Source organism: Ambystoma mexicanum, chromosome 8 (genome assembly GCF_040938575.1).
Source record: "Ambystoma mexicanum isolate Mex_15411 chromosome 8, UKY_AmexF1_1, whole genome shotgun sequence".
Lineage (NCBI taxonomy): Eukaryota > Metazoa > Chordata > Amphibia > Caudata > Ambystomatidae > Ambystoma > Ambystoma mexicanum.
Window position 1 is genome coordinate 1,612,392,152 of NC_090929.1, and position 12,756 is coordinate 1,612,404,907.

Here is a 12,756-nt window from a genome sequence, read left to right on the forward strand (position 1 = left end):
ATACAGACTCCACGATGCAGACGCTGGGAGGGGCGACTGTTGTAGGGCGCAATCCATTGACAGGGATGGGAATTTCATATCCACAATAGGACAGCCCACAGACAGACCTAATGTGTTGAATCCTATCTGTTACACCCAATCCGGCTGACGAACCATGTTATAGGGGTGACTATGGGTGACAAGACTTTTTCCTTTCTCGTGGATACGGGGCAACTAGCTTCTGTATAAGGGAGGGGAGATATCCAATGTCAGGCATTGCCATGAATGCACAGGGATTCTCTGGAGCCACGGATTTGGTTCCTTTTACTGATGAATTACCACTTTGTGTGGGAGAACACAACTTGACTATGCCACTGTTATGTTCCCGACAGACACCAGTGAATATAATCGGTAGAGACATGATGAGCTGACTTAACATGACCATTTCATTCACAGCCAAGGGATAGTGTGCTCAACGCCAGGGATCCATTACCTGAATGTGAGGAAACTCATCCAAGCTTATTAATGCCAGACGGTACAGAGCGGCGAGCTAGTAGACATTGAACTGTTTACATATGGGGTGGAAGTGTTAATCACATGGCTCTCAGGGATACAGGGTAAACTGTTATGCATACCCAATTAGTTCCTATTCAGACCAGAGATTTCCTTAGATGAAAAGAAAGGAAAAGTGTTACCAATAGAACTTGAGGCAGTTAAAGTGAGAGACGAGAGAATAGTGCTGTATGGGACTGACAATACATAAAGATCATGGAGGGCTGTAATTGCAGTGGGGGAAGGATACAGGTTGACTGACTTGACAGATGAGGAGTTATTCCAAGACGATCGATCAGATAGCGAGGTGGTTGAGATAAAGCTTAAACCAAGGGCTATTTTACCAAGGGCAAGACAGTATGCCCTATCAAGGGAAGCAGGCAAGGGTATTTATGAGATGATTGATGCATTAGTGAATTGGTACCTTCAGAATTGCAGTGTAACACCACAGTGTATCCGGTGAAAAAGGCAACAGCGAGATCAAGGAATTTCATCCAGGATTTGTGCCCTTTGAACCAAATTGTTGAAGCAGAATTCCCATTATTTCTGAATCCAGCGACAATTCTGTGCAGCATCCCAACGGAAGCTTCACACTTCACGGTAATAGACTTGAAAAACCTTCTTTTTTATACCACTTCATAAAGAGTCACAGATTTAACCTCTTTTCCATATAGAATCCAGAAGTGGAAATGCATGAGAATCCCACAGCGGTACTTTGAGTCACCTTCCATCTTCAATAGGGTCCTTCAGATGGATCTAGGCAACACAAACTTAGCAAGCACAGTCATGCATTATATGGACAACATTTTAATTTGAAGCAAGTCAGAGGAACAGTGTGGTTTACTTGCTGACAGTCTTGGCAGAAAAGGGTTACATGGTAGACAAGGCAAAATTACAATATTGCCAAAGGGAAGTGCTATATATATAGGGAAGCTGATATGACAATAAGGGCGAAAAGTGACTCCAGAAAGGGCAGAGGTGATCTGTAGGACACCGATCCCAAAGACAGCGAGAGAAATGCAGCAGTGCTTGGGTGTTTGGAATTATTGCAGAGCCTGAGTGTTTCACTATAGCACATATACAAGATCTTTTTTTAGCGGGCTTAGGGAGGTACAGAGAGGCAATGATAGGTTGGTATGGACACATGAAAGGACTGAAGTCTTAGAGGACCCGAAGCAAGCAATATGCACAGCTCCAGTACTAGGGATCCCAGACTATCTCAACACATTTTATTAGTTCTCACACTCCAATCGAGTAGTGATGACTGCGGTACTCACACAGAAGACTACCCTAGGGCACAAGACATTGGCTTATTATAATGAATGTTTAGACCCAGTAATGAGTGGATATTACACTTGTGAGCAAGCTCTGGCTGCTGCCGTATTTGTGGTAGAGTAGTCAGTGAGTATCACTATGAGGTGTAGCACCACACTTTACGTAGAGCTCACCCTCTTTGAAATTCTAAAAAGACCCAAGAGTCCACACAGCGAGCTTCTGGAAACAAGGTAATTATCTTGAATCCAGAAATCATGGTAGTGAGATGCAGGACTGTGAAGCCGGTGACGTTATTAGCTGAACCAGCAGAGGAAGGGGACTATGTGCATGACTTTTGTACACACATGGAACAGTATGAGGGCTTCCCAAGGTGGGGGAAAAGCCACTCCAGGGGGTATAAGTGCTCTACATTGACAGGTCATCGACAATAGAAGAGACAACAGGGGAAAGATATAAGGAGATGGCAGTGGTGAGACTAAAAGCAGACAGTACAGCAGAAGTAATAGCAAGCAAGAGATTGCCTTTGCATTGTTTGGCGCAAGCAGCAGGATTAGTGGCTCTCATAATGGCATTAGAAGCATGCATGGACCAGGACAGGAAATGACGGTGTACTCTGGGCTGTCATGATGGCAGAGGAAGTGCTTCCGATGTGCTGGCGGCACACCGGTGCAGCACATGCCCCATGGGGTAGGCTAAGTGATGCGCTTCAACTCCCCGCAGCAATAGCGGTCATAAAATGCCAGGCCAACAGGAGGGGGGAGGACAGAGTCTCCCGGGGCAACGAAAGAGCAGATGCGAAAGCAAAGCACACAGCATATTTTTTAGGAATAACAGACTTCAATACTCATCAAACACACTTATCCGGGTGCGCAATATGATTCTAAAAGAAGGCTATACTACGTAACCAGCCACAAAAATAATGGAGTTTCAGGGAAGGGCTTAGATAATGGAGAAGGATTTATGGGTGAGAAGGGGGTATACAATATCCCCTATGGCTGCTTTGTGGTGACAAGAAAGCACAGGTAAGCTAGTACTCCCAACAGCATTATTGAAGATAGCGCTCACGCAACTGCATTATCCTATTCACATGGTTAAAAGAGGTATTTGCTGATCATATTGAGGAAGATTGGTACTGTCCGAATATGGCTGAGTATATGGCTGTGTTTATGGAAGACGGAGTTATCTGAAAAAAAGTTTACTGCAGGGGGCGTGGCCAGCCGAGGACACCAGTGGATGTCTCTTCAGTGAGCTCTGGGACTCCTTCCCTGTTCCGGGGCCCCAAAACACCCTAATTAGCCTCAATGACCCAGGCAAGCTGCTTTGCGTGCGCCCGAACTGCTGGGGAACAAAGTGTGTTAATGTGGAAAGCAGCGAAGCAGCCGTGAGGGAGATACGAGTGAAAAGACAGGGGCTCAACGGACCCAGCCAAGAAGGCGGATGTGACACGTGTCGGCACCCGGGGGGAATTGTCATTCCGCCCCCGGCGCTGCAGTGAGCGGAGGAGCGGCAGCCTGCTGTGGTCCCTTCATTGGGGAAAAGCGAACTGCCAGAAACAACTGGCGGTGTTGTTGAGGGACCGAAGCTGGCCGGGGGACCAAAGCCAATGCGCCCTGCTAAGAAGCCCTGCCCCCATCCCTGCAGGCGGAAGAGCCCTAGACAGGCTCTGAGAACGAGAGCCCGGGAATAAGCGGGCAAGGAGGAGCTGGAGGTGGCGGAGAAGGACACGTAAACATCAAGGAGTCCTGCTCTCTGGATTGGGCCCTGGGAGCGGCTCGCGCACACAGCTGGGACATGGAATGTGCAGTATAATGCGAACCGCCTAATTCGTTCATGCTCTGCTGCAGGACTTCAGAAGAGCTGAGCCCGGGCAGGCGGGCATATCGGTGCACTGACAACTGCTCGTCCCAGGCAGGCACCAGAAAGGGCCTTCTCACCTGACAGAGGAGACGTTGGAAAAGGCCCACACGGCCCGAAGCCCCCCGGCAGGTAAAAGGCATTGCAGTGGACACGGAATGCACAGCAGAAGGTGTGAACCTTGGGAGCTCCTCGGGGGCTGGCTTTGAAGGCAGCTGGGGCAGGCCTCCTTGGAGGAAGAGACTCGGAGCTCTCCAGTAACACTCCTAAGCAAGCAGGGCAATATGCAAGTGAAGAGGTCTGGGGGGGGAGGTCCAAAGGAAACCGATGCATGGTTAATGGATGCTGCTGAGGGGATAAAAGCAGGGAGGAGACACAACGGTGGTCCCCGGTGTGGGCATGCTCGCTCCATCGGCCGCCAGATAATGGGGAGTAGCAGGTAAACGCTAACCCCATTGGAGCAACGCGGGAGAATCCTCCATAGATGGTAACTACCCAGCATCCTGACGGGGCCCATGAAAAGGGGAAGAGCCACAGGGCACAGCGAAACAAGTGGTCATAGGGCCTGATGCTGGTGGGGAGCGCCTAGCCACACAGGGGAGTGAGGAGACAACAAGGAGTGCATCTGAGTGCGATATAGCGAAACGCTGGCCTCGGGGTACTAGAGAACTGGCAAAACAAGTGAAGCTATTGTGGTGGCAGCCCAAGCAGTGAGCTACAGTAGGGGTCAACAGCCGTGTAGCCCAGCACTATTGGCAGACCTGCTTTGAGAGTTTAGTGGTGATTGGGCCAGAACCCAGCAACCATGAGATCGCACATGTTGGTTCCCAAGTGGGTATACAACCTATGAGGGTCTCTCTCAAACGGATCAGTTGGGGATCTCTGACAGGACGCAACAGCAGGGATTAAGGTGATTAGAGCGCTAGCTGCCTGAAATAAGTGCTAAGGGACAGCACCTAGCAATGGCACAGAAGGCGAGAGCATCTCTTCCTCCCGGCGCCGGCAGAATGTCCAAGCAAACAGCGAAGTCCAAAAGCTTGGGATCGGGAGATATCAAGAACCTGATGCAATCCGCAGAGACTCCGAAACGTAACCAGCAACAAGCATTGGCCCAAATTCACTCCCCTCCTCCTGAGGAGTCAGGAGAGCCCGATGACCCGCCAATCCGAAAATCTGACTTGCTAGCTATGCTGCAGGAGTTAAAAAAGGACATCAAAGAGTGCAGCTGGCGTAGCCAAGGCCATCGCAGATCTTAAAGGAATCCTGGCAGTAAAGAAAAGGGTCGACGAGGTGGAGACCATGGTTGCCGAACAAGGTCAAGAGCAAGAAGAGCTAGCAAAAAGGGTGCATGAACTCGAACAGCAAATGGAGAGGGTTCAAGATCGACAGGAGGATGCCAAGAAAATATCTAGGCGAAACAAAACACAAAGTCCGTGGCAGACTCTGACCTGCAACAATATGTGAAAGATCTGTTGCGGCAAATCCTGGGCTCGGAGGATGACAGGGATAACATCCTGGAACAAACACATAGGGTCTACTCCACGTTTTCAACTTAATAAAAACCTGATTCCAGATGTGCTAACCCGGATACACCTATTCCAGCTGAAAGAGGCCATTATGCGAGCCGCACGGTTAAAAGAGCCCATAAGTTTTTGATCCGCACCCATTCACCTATACCAAGACCTAGCTCAAGCTACTCTCTACAAGAGGAAATGGCTGAGGGTCGTTACAGACTGGCTGAGAACTAGGAACGTGTGCTATCGTTGGGTATTCCCGACGGGTCTCCGCTTCGAATGGAAGGGACAGCGGTGCACGATTACAAAGGAGGAGGGCATGGAGGAGCTCATGAGGGAGGAAGAAGACAGTGAAGGCAAAGATAAGGAGAGATCCCCACGTGGAAGCAGGGAAAGAGAAGACAGATCTGAAAGGAACAATGGAAACCAGCACGCCCCTGCCTGAGAGGTTGCAACAAGGGCCCTGAGACTGTGGATCCCGTGTGAATGGTAGTTGTGAAGGTAAAGCCGGGTTCCATAGGGGAAATCAGTAGACCAGGTACTGGAAGGGTGCCTCAGCTTTGGGGTGTAGCCCTTTGGGGTGTTGGACAAGCATCCAGCAGCTTAACAGGCAAAAACGGAGGTGGGGTAGGGGCGTGAAGGATAGGGGGTGGACCAGACACTAAATTTCCCGGGGAACAGTACACCTGGGGACTCCTTGTGGTTTGCCATGGGGAATGTTTCAGTTGAGGTTCAATGGAGAATTCTAAGTTGGGGGGTGGGGTGGTAAAGAAAATTTGGTATTTGGGTGGAGGCCACACATTGCATATACGGGATGCCTAGAGGGGCGGTCGGGCTGAATAGCGTTAGAATGGGAGCGGTACTACGCTACAACAATGGCTGATTTAACTTTTGTGACATTAAATGTACCAGGGGCTCAACTCCCCAATTAAAAGGAAATCCATAATGAACAGGCTTTTGGACACTCGGGCCTCAGTGGTATGTATGCAGGAAACATACCAGCATCCGGTGGATGAACATAGATTAAGACATAGGGCCTTTCCCATGCAATATTTCACCTCTAGTGGGACAAAAAAAACGGGAGTGGGTCTTTTACTGGCTAAGGGGATCAACTGAGAAGCAGTTTGTTAAAAGAGACCCGGAGGGCTGCTACCTGGTGCTGGGAGGGACACTGATGGGTCAGCAGGTTACTTTGGTGGCGATGTATGTCCCCAACGAGAGGAAAGCTGGGTTCCTGTTGGGGCTGTTACCTAAAATCGCAAATTGGGGAGAGGGGCAGATCTTGGTTGGGGGTGATTTTAATGGCGTAATGGACGCCGAAATGGATGTTGAAATGGAAAAAACCCTCCCCGCTACTCCCAGTGACCAAACGTTCAGACAGGCCCTGGCAAGGTCTATCAGGGAATTACACCTGATAGAAACTTGGTGATTCTTTTGTCCGCGGGAAAAAGAATACACTCATTATTCAGCAGTGCATAGGAGCTACTCCCGGATTGATATGGTGCTCGCCTCAGACACTCTGTTCCCACAGAGCACAGGATTAGAAATTGGGGTACAGTGCCTATCGGACCATGCTCCGGTCTCCCTAAAAGTGGAGCCGCTTACCCTGCAAAAGCGGTTCAGGGCGCTGTGGCGTTTAAATGAGGTAATCTTAAAAGGCTGGCTTTGAGAGCAGATATAGAACAGGCCCTGAGGAACTACTTCCAGGAAAATGTTACACAGGGGGTAGATTGGGCCACCATTTGGGATGCTAGCAAAGCAGGAGTGCGGGCGAGTTCATCGCACACTCGGTGGACTATGTTAAAAGAAAAGAGAGTGAGGTGGGAGCTGGCAGCCAAATTAACAAAAGCTGAGGCGGAATATAAGAACAAGGGCTCACAAAGAACATGGCAGGAGCTTAAAAAGGTTAGGGCGGCATTAGAGACGCATCTGGCAGATGAGGCTTCGCAACTCCTTCTGCAAACTAAACATGCCTATTACATAAATGGGGATAAGGCCAACCGATTCCTCGTGGCCAAATTGAGACAGCAGAAAATTCGGAACTGCATAGTCCAACTCAAACGCCTGGGAGGGGACCCAGTGAGAGGGGAGAAGAGATAGAGGAAGTCATGTACTCATATTATACTAACAACCTGAAGGGGGAAGACTTGGAGAGAGAAGCGCATACAGCACTTGTGGGCCAGATGACCCTGCCGCAAATCAGGGAATCAGACAGGCAAATGCTGGAAGTGCCCATATCTGAGGAAGAGGTGGGGGAGGTTATAGGGGCGTTGAAGGGACATAAATCTCCAGGGCCGGATGAACTAAGTAACGTGTACTATAAAACATTTAGATCTATTCTAGTGGGCCCCTTAATGAAATTATTTAACCACATTCGGGACACGGGCGAGCCTCAGGAGACATGGGCCCAGCTACTATGGTACAACTGTTAAAAGTGGACAGGGACCCTTTAGAATGTGCTAAATGGTGATGCAAAAATCTACTCCGCTGTCCTGGCCCGAAGGCTGGCAAATGTCCTCCCAAGGATAATTCATTCAGACCAGGCAGGTTTTGTGAAAGGACAGCACACCTATGATAATATTCGTAGAGCCATAAACCCGATAGAATGGGGACGAAGGACAGGGAAGCGGTTCTCGGTGGTGGCATTGGACGGTAGTCTACATTGGGGGTTTTTACAACTGCCCCTTGAAAAATTCAGGTGCGGGTCAATTTTCACCCGTATGGTGATGGCCAACTACGTAAATCCATCCACACGGCTAATGATCAATGGGCAGCTCACAGATAGTATACCCATCTGGAAAGGCACGAGGCAGGGGTGCCCGTTGTCACCACTGATTTTTGCTATGGCCATGGAGCCATTGTCGCAAAGTGCCATCGACAATCCGGGAATCCAAGGGGTGGAAGTGGTAGCCCTTTATGTGGACGATGTCCTCATGTTCCTGAGTGACACGGTAAACTCACTCCCAAAGGCCATAGAGTTGCTGGACAGGTTTGCAAGGGTCTCAGGTTTTCATATCAACTACCCCAAATCTATGGAGCTTAACATCACTGAGATCTCAGAGCAGGTGTCAGAATGGGGAAGCCGGTATACTTTGAAATGGGAACAGAAATCTGTAAAGTATCTGGGAATACACCTAACAACCACCTACGAGAGACTATATGGGGCTAATATCCCGGATCTCTTGAAATCATTGACGGGAGATCTCAAACGATGGGACATGCATGAGCCATCATGGCTCGCACGCATAACAGCAGTTAAACTGACTCTGCTCCCCAGGATCCTGTACGTGACCAGGGTTCTCCCGATACACATCCCAGGCCCGGTAATCAAAAAGTTACAGAAAGAGGTCATGTCCTTCATTTGGAAGGCGAAGAAACCAAAGGTCCCCAGGAAAGTCCTATTTAGACCACTAGCTCTGGGTGGCCAGGGGGTACCAGAATTTTGCAGGTACTTATGGGCAGCACAGGTAGCGTCCATGTTGCAATGGACACCTAGAGAACACCAGAATCAATGGGAGGCCCTCGAAAGGGAGGCAATCAAGATACCTCTTGAAAGTCTGGGATTTCTCGCAGCGTGACATAAAGGCAAAGGAGGTACGCTATTGGGAACAACCAAGGCCACCCTATGGTATTGGGATAAAGCACTACGTGGGAGAGGGGTAAAGGCGGGGGGAGCCCTCTCGCGCGATGGCCTATAATCCAGACTTCACAGCAGGGATGCAGCCTGACTTCTAGACACACAGGGGAGGAAGGGAGCGGGCCTTGGTATTGGGGAAACTCTACGCAGAGGGGTCATCTTTAACCTTTGAAGGGTGTAGGACCATATTTCTCATCCTGGAGAGGGAACGCTTCCATTATATCCAACTCAGACACTGGATCACCAACACAAAGGTTCGGGAGGGAGCGACTCGGGACGCAACGGGGCTGGAACTCATGGTAAAAGAGGGATGGCTTGAAAAAGGGGTGTTGAGACTGTACGGGCTGATGGGGGTGGTGGACCCGGAAGAAACTCTCCCGTACATGCGGAAATGGGAGCTAGATGTGGGGGACCCAATCTCAGGGGAGATGTGGAGTCGTATATGGCATTGAGCCGCCAAAAGTTCCAAATGTGCTTCAATCAAAGAGGCGGTGTATAAACTGTGTCTGAGATGGTATATGACACCATAACATTTGCATTCCATTAACTCAGACTATCCCATGTCATGTTGGAGGAACTGTGGACAACCTGGGGACCTAATCCACATGTGGTGGACCTGCCCAGTGGCGGAGACTTACTGGAAAGAGATCTTGAGCCATATTAAGGAATTAGCAGGGACACAACTGCCTTTTGACTTGGTGGTACTTTTACTGGGGGAAGCTGTTGAAGGGAGTTATGCAAATTCTGGAAACAGTGCCAGTCTCATCACCCACATGCTGAGCGCAGACAGAATCACCTTGGCGCGGGCATGGAAGATCAAACAGGGGCCAGTAGTGGCCATGATGTGGGTGAGGCTATGGGGAGCGATGGCCATGGAGAAGGTGACGGCAATAGTTTATGGCTCCTACTCGAAGTACCTGACTACCTGGATGCCTCTTCATGAGTTCATGGAAATAGGGAACAGATGTATTTCAAATCTAAGTTACTCCGCAGTGTCTCCATTATTTAGGGAGTCGAGCCCTGAGCTGAGTGGACAACCATGCTCGTGGACTACACAGGTGTGTCAAAGAGATGCTGTACCCCACCCAAATGTTGAAAAGTTATATTGGTGGGGGGGTGGAGGGGAGTTGTAACAGTTAAAACTCATAAGCAGATGGAACTCCAAGACGGGGGTGGACAATGGGGAGAATAAGAATGAGGTTATTGTTTGCTACTCCCTAATCCATGTCTGTAATTTTATGCTCCTAAGAAATAAATAAAGTTGGTAAAAAAAAAGGTTTACTGCAGTACATACTTTACGTGTAGTGAGAGGAGCAATGCCCCACCCAATCAGGCCTTTCCGACATCTCCACATCGTCTTTGTCGATATGATCCAGGTGTGGCAGGGCTACCACTACATGATAGTGGTTGTATGCCCGTTCTCCTGATGGATCGAAGCTACTCCCTTTCACACCTTGATGCTCTCAGGGCAGCAAAATTCCTCATTAGAGAAGTATTTCCACGATTGGGGGTGTGTGAGGTCCTGCGGTCAGACAATTGGCCTCATTTCGTGAATGAGACTTTTGAGCACACCACAACCCTACTGGGGATACAGCACAAATTCTCCTGTGCATATCACCCACAAGCGGACAGAATGTATGAGCGTCTCAAAGGCCAGCTCAAAGAAAAGATTGCAAAAATAAAAGCCACTTTAAAAAAGCAGTGGCTTCACTATTTGCCCTTAGGCACTGTTCGCATTGCGCAACCACCACTTAATGCCCCAAGAGGTGGTAATAGGACGGCCCATGCGATTACTCCTAGCTCCTCCCACTAGGGCACAAAGGCAACCTCTGATGTTTTTGGACATTAAATGTATGAATATATGGCTGCTTTGAGGGCTAGTGTGTCTTTTAGTTCTCGGCAACTGCAGGCACAGTGGGAGAGGTCGAAGAACAGTGAGAAAGATGCCATCTCAGCCACGAGTGAAAGAATCCTCAAGCAACCACTACTTTATCCAGGGACATGGTCCTACTGCAGAATTTTCTAATGCCCTGGTTCAAACCCAGATCTAGGAAGCCATATACAGTAGAGAAAGCCACAGACCATGCATTCAAACTGAATGGAAAGAAAGCATGGAATTACATTAGAGACGTTAAGCCCGGCTGAGGTGAGACCTCTTCCCATCTAAAAGTTTGATGAAAGAAGAAGACAAGGACAAAGAAGAATAACAACAACCACGGATAACACGGTCCAGAGCACGAGAGTTAGGGGAGAACAATTCACACACCTATTCTAGGCACACTACCTTTTCCTTACAATAGGTAATTGTTGAGAAAGTAAGCACTGTCCAAGCCATATGGTTTTAAATAGACACAACTAATTTCAGGAATGCTTTATACGCTTTGTAATATGGATAGAAATTGAACAAAGGATTCCTCCACTACTGTGTTCTCAAGCCTTTCTGCTTTATGTAGCTCAGACATACCCACAATTGACCCATGGAATTCTGTCTACCATTACTCTGCTTAGTGATTCAAGAATCAGTATAGTGTGGGAGCGATTTTTCTTCGCAACACTCGTTCAATACTGTAGGCGTAGAGCTTAATCTAACATACACTAACACGATAATAACACATTTCTCAGGCTTTTTAGGTGAGTTGCACAAACCGTTGGACCAACACAAAGAAACCCTCAAGAATAACAACATGGGAAATGTAATTTGTAATATTGATGATGTTTTATGCCTTCTGCTGTCTCTACCTCTTTACACTCCTTGTTCTGCAAAGATTGTTGTTTTCCCAAGCACAAGCTTTGGCCCTAACTAACATAACCCTGATCCATGTTGTTACGGAAGCCATATCTGGGCAGGCAATAAGCACTGCTAAGGAAGTAAAAAGAGTTAGGCGAAGTGCACAAGTAGATTTTAACAAGGCAAATTCCTATATAGTTTATTCAGCCCACATATCAAAAAACATGTGGTATAGCCACATGGCCAAAGTGGAAAAACAAATGACAAAAGAGAGCAGTGATGTCTGCTCTCTCATCCCCTATGCCATGAGTGCATCCAGAACATTCGTGGCATTTATCACTCTGCACCACAAGAGGACAATTTCAAGGGAAGCGTACCACACTAAGGTGGATGCCCAAGAAAACGGTCCTGTATGAGCTGTTGGATGATTACTGGAATACAGACAAATGTATGTAGTACATCACAGTGCGGCCGCGTAAGAGGAAAGAACAGACAGTGAAACAGAAGGAGTTACAGTGTCCCAAGACAGGACCCAGAGAAATAGGAGGAATGCCAGGATGCTGGGAAAGACTGCATATGCTTGAATATGGACAAGTATACACAACAAACGGATGGATAGAAGGAGTGGTTGAGAGCAAAGCACATGCTCCCCTAACATTCCAGTGGAAGTAGTACAGCAAGAAAATGACAAATGCCTCAAGGAATGGGAAGCAAGTGCCAAACTGCTCACATGGGTAGAAAATGAAACAGGCCGCATGCCCATCATACTGCTCAAGGGAGCAGCTTTATGTTTCCAGAATGATGGTGAAGTAGCGGTTGGGGGAAATCAAGGATGTAAGCAGATTTCCAAGATACCAGGCATGAAGGTCGGAACAGCAGTGCTCATGGACCACAATTGGGCCTGCGGATCGAAGGCATACCTATAGCTACCACCCAACTGGGGAGGAATATGTTCACTTGTACATCTGAACACCCCAGCATTGGTAGTGCCTAGGAAAGAAATACAAATAGAAGGGTTCCCTAAAATGAAAATGAGTAAAAAAAAGAAGAGATCTGTAGGGTTGACCAGAGTGAAAAGGGGGGAAGTATGCCTCATCGGATATGGAGAATGCATTGGATGCAGTACCACCAGAGCACAGGCTGTTCAGCAGAAATTAGATGTTCCTTGCATCTATTGTTCTAGCAGTACAAGCAAGAACAAATGCCAAATGGCTCCC